Here is a 4,411-nt window from a genome sequence, read left to right as displayed (position 1 = left end):
CCGGCAAATCAGCACTGTTCCACCTTCTTTCATTTTAGACAACTGGCTAAGGTAAAGCCGCTCCTTTCTCACCAGCACTTCAAAACAGCAATCCATGCCTTTGTTACATCTCGGCTAGATTACTATAATGTACTTTATTTTGGAGTCAGTCAGTCCTCTCTCAAGCGTCTCCAGTTGGTTGAAAATGCTGCTGCTCGCCTCCTAACTGGAGGTCGGAAGACGGAGCACATAACACAGATTCTAGCCTGCATTCACTAGCTCCCAGTGCATTTTAGGGTTCATTTTAAGATGCTTCTTTTTGTTTACAAGTCTTTAAATGCCCTCGCCGCGGCGTACCTCTCAGAGCTCCTCCACTCCTACGCACCTTCCCGGTGCCTCAGGTCCGCGGACCAGGCACTGCACGAGGTGCCGCGGACTATGCAATGTCTCAGAGGGGATCGTATGGAGGACTGAAAGTGCCTAAATTAAATCAATAAATACTGTATACCATTAAATGTTTAATTAAAAATATCATTAATTAATTAAATGTAGAATTAAATCAATCAAAGGAATAAATGCATAATTAAATAAATGTGTCTGATGTCCGACCCGTGTGTTTATTTAGCATTGTATAACAAACAGGCATGAACTGAAAGTTTGATTTCCTTGTTAAAGAAATGTGTTTTAAAGTAAAGCATTGCCACAATCACTTGACATATAGGCAAGGCAAGGCAGTTTTATTTACATAGCACATTTCATACTCAAGGCAACTCAATGTGCTTTACACAAGCAAAGCCACCACACATACAAACATTTAGAAATATGTATATATATATATATATATATATATATATATATAGTTCTACTGTTTTATGAATTTGAACATACTTACCTCCAGTATACACTATGATAAATGTTTCCACAGATACTGAATTACCATCAATTGAACAGACCTACTCAACAGTGCATTCAATAACATAATAAAAAAGCTTAAACAAGTCCAAATTTCGTTTGTGCAGTACTTATGGCAGCCAGAAGTGCCTGCTCAAATTTCATGTCGATTTTGAAACGCGCAGGCAGCTTAAGCGTTTCAAAGCGTGTCGATGATGAAGCAAAGTTTCTTCCAGAAACCTCCGCTTTTAGTTCAGGAAGGTGGAAGCACCTCCCAGCCTACTCAGAATGTCAGCAGCTGGGCCAGTGTGTCTGATGAAGCTGAAAGTCAAAATAGATTCAATATGACATTTAGTTCAACTTCAATTTATCACATCATTATATCAATGAGACACAGCAAAATATTAGCCAAATAAATAAGATGTGTTCATCATCACTGTCCTCAACTGGCCATGTGATTTTTTTTTCCAGGAGCATTTTGAAGAATCATATCATATCAAGTATTTTAAATGGAGAACTTATTTTGGGGCGGCACGGTGGTCGACTGGTTAGCACGTCCGCCTCACAGTTCAGAGGTCGTGGGTTCGATCCCGGCTCCGGCCTCCCTGTGTGGAGTTTGCATGTTCTCCCCGTGCCTGCGTGGGTTTTCTCCGGGCACTCCGGTTTCCTCCCACATTCCAAAAACATGCATGGTAAGTTGATTGGATACTCTAAATTGCCCCTAAGTGTGATTGTGAGTGCGGATGTTTGTCTCTGTGTGCCCTGCGATTGGCTGGCAACCAGTTCAGGGTGTCCCCCGCCTACTGCCCAAAAGACAGCTGGGATAGGCTCCAGCACGCCCCGCGACCCTTGTGAGGAGAAGCGGTACAGATAATGGATGGATGGATGAATCTTTCAACGGGATTACCCCGTGGGTGGTATGGAGTAGTCCGTATTTTCTTTATGCCAGAAATGTCACACAACTCCTTGATAAGTTTCGCCTCAAAATCAGGACCCTGATCACTGTGAAGACGTTCAGGTATGCCGTAGTGAACGATGAACTGGTCCCACAAGCACTTGGCAACAGTTTTGGACTTTTGATTAGGTGTTGGCATGGCAAGAGCAAATTTAGTAAAATGATCTGTCATCACGAGAATGTTGCTTGTGTTACTGCTGTCCGGCTCTAGACTGAGAAAGTCCATACAAACGAGCTCTAAAGGTCGCATGGTGGTGATGTTGACCAGAGAAGCTGCTTTTTCAGGGGGACTTTTCCTACGGATACAGCGGTCACATGTTTTTATTTTGTACTCAACATCTGAGTTGCAGGTGAATTATCAGGTAAATCGGTTGGTTCAGGTGATTCTGTTACAAGCGCTTTGATGGAATCATTTATCTGTGACATCATGTCTTTCAGAATATCTGCATAGTCTCTACCACTCATCTTAGCTAGGTTTTGAATATCACTGAGATATGCTTTCGTTGTGTCATTCCCAATACTTTCTGTGTAAACACTAGCAAGTGATTGTATCTTCGAGCTAATCCCACCGTCCGATACATGAATGAATGGCAAAGGATCAATATAGTCTACAGCGGTTCCTGAGTTGTATTCCACGATTACACTACGGTGATACTTGGAAGTAACATCATCTATTTTCATGGCTCTTGCAATTGACCTATATTGTTTCAAGAATTCCACCACCTCATCGCATTGCGCATCTCCAGCTATTCCAATGACTATCACCGAGTTTGGAATCTTAACAGACTGTTCTTCAATAACATCCATTTTAGGATATATTTGAGCTTGCGTAGTACAAGAAAATGCTCCTGGCTGGCTCGCCAAACTTACTGTAGCCCCGACTACTCAAAGATAGTGTTATTTTGATATCAAGTAAGTTGGACCAGATTCTAGATTCTCGAAGGCTACAATAGTGGTAAGGGCAGGTGTGCAAATGAAATAGCTGGAGACAGAATTGAGCAACAAAAACACATGTATTAAATGTAAACAACAAAACTATTTACAACTTAACAGCCAGCATCTATATACATGTGATACCATAGTTCACAATTGTAAAAAATAATACCAGAGTCCTACTGAGCTCAGTAATATTCAGTCTTTAAATCGGTCAGTCAGTGTCCTCTTTCGTAGTCTTAGGTAGTCCTTGAAGAAGTGGTGTAATAGTGGTAGTTGGGTTTGTTACCACGTGATGTTTCTCAAAGGGTAGTGAAGAAGGTTTTCTTATCTCAGTTGGGGTTCTGGGCACAGGCTCGCCATCTCCATCAAATGAGAATGAATCTTCTCAAATCTTCTTGTACAATGTCTGTACCAAGGTAAAAAACCTAGCCTGCATAACAATAATTGTATTATTGTATGTAGCTAATAAAAGTATTATCAATTTGCAGTCTTATCAGTCACTATAGCTTCACAGTAGTTCTCAATTTCTCAAACACTGCATTCAAATATCACATTCGAAAACAGTTATTCATATACATACATGCATGTTTTCCAAAATATCATTGTTACACATGAAATTAACCAATGCAATAACAATAACATATTTCTCTATTTATCTTCAATTCCTTATCAACCCTATGTTTTATGATTAACATGTATCAATCATTTGAATCAAGAAATAATTGTATTACCAACGGGTAGTTGAGTAATTCAATATTCCACTTTAAACTCACATTTCATCAAAATGAGCATTTAACATCCAAATGTCATATAATTCACCAAAAACATATTTATACATTCATTTGTCAACCTAAACCTTGCTTTAGAAATATCTTTAAACAAGTACAATCAAGTTTCTTACAGCAAATAAGCAATATATTAACACTCGCGATTAGCATTAGCTTAACGTTAGCTTCGCGTTAGCCTAGCATTATCATTTTTACGTCGTAGCACATGGCGACTCACCAAGTATGAACACGGTCGGACTGTCATGGACCCTCAGTCCCCGCTAGGATTCACACTTTTAAAATAAAACATTTCCCAATTAGCATTTGAATATGTTGAATATATCTAATATGTTTCTCACTCACCGAGACGGTATATTAGCAGTAGCACTCATAAGAAATTGTCACGCAATCTTTCAGTTGGGCATCCAAGCGGAAAAGAACGAAAAACAAGGTGAACTCGAGACGGTGTCTCGAGTAGGCGGGACAACTTGACTTTGTCCAATTAGAAAGTCATTATCACCTAAGTGACATTACACAAGGGAAATTAAGTAAGGTAGAAGATGCACACTTCCTCTTACCAAAATAAATGTTTTTCAAAGTAAAATGGTGCATTGAAATAAAATATAACGTTTTCTCTACTGGGTTACACCGTCCTTTAAGGCCTCCTCGGCCTCCCCAGACCATCTCTGAACCGTGCGGGTCACAGCTGGCTGCCTGCGGACCAGAGGTTTGTACACAGACTGGAGAGCCACCAGGTTGTGATCAGCTTTGCCCAGCGGGGGGAGGGGCAGTGATGTGTATGCCTCCTTGGTGTTGGCATAGAAAAGGTCCAGTGTCAAGAGAGGCGTGCATGGGCGACCCATGCCGTGGATATCCTAAATAG

At 40.6% G+C, this 4,411-nt stretch overlaps 1 long non-coding RNA gene across 1 annotated transcript; it reads right to left on the bottom strand.

Annotated features, from left to right (window-relative positions):
- Window positions 1-877: 877 nt before the first annotated feature.
- On the bottom strand, window positions 878-4,022 carry LOC147148018 (uncharacterized). Its single transcript, XR_015086866.1, has 3 exons — window positions 3,892-4,022; window positions 3,767-3,821; window positions 878-3,191 (listed from the first exon to the last, which is right to left on the bottom strand). It is a non-coding gene; the product is annotated as an uncharacterized LOC147148018 (long non-coding RNA).
- Between the last annotated feature and the right edge of the window lie 389 nt (window positions 4,023-4,411).

The sequence above is a fragment of the Filicampus tigris genome, chromosome 5 (assembly GCF_054856515.1).
Source record: "Filicampus tigris isolate MCC_2025a chromosome 5, RoL_Ftig_1.0, whole genome shotgun sequence".
NCBI lineage: Eukaryota > Metazoa > Chordata > Actinopteri > Syngnathiformes > Syngnathidae > Filicampus > Filicampus tigris.
Note: the sequence above shows the minus strand (reverse complement) of the source record. Positions and strands in the feature narration are given on the sequence as shown.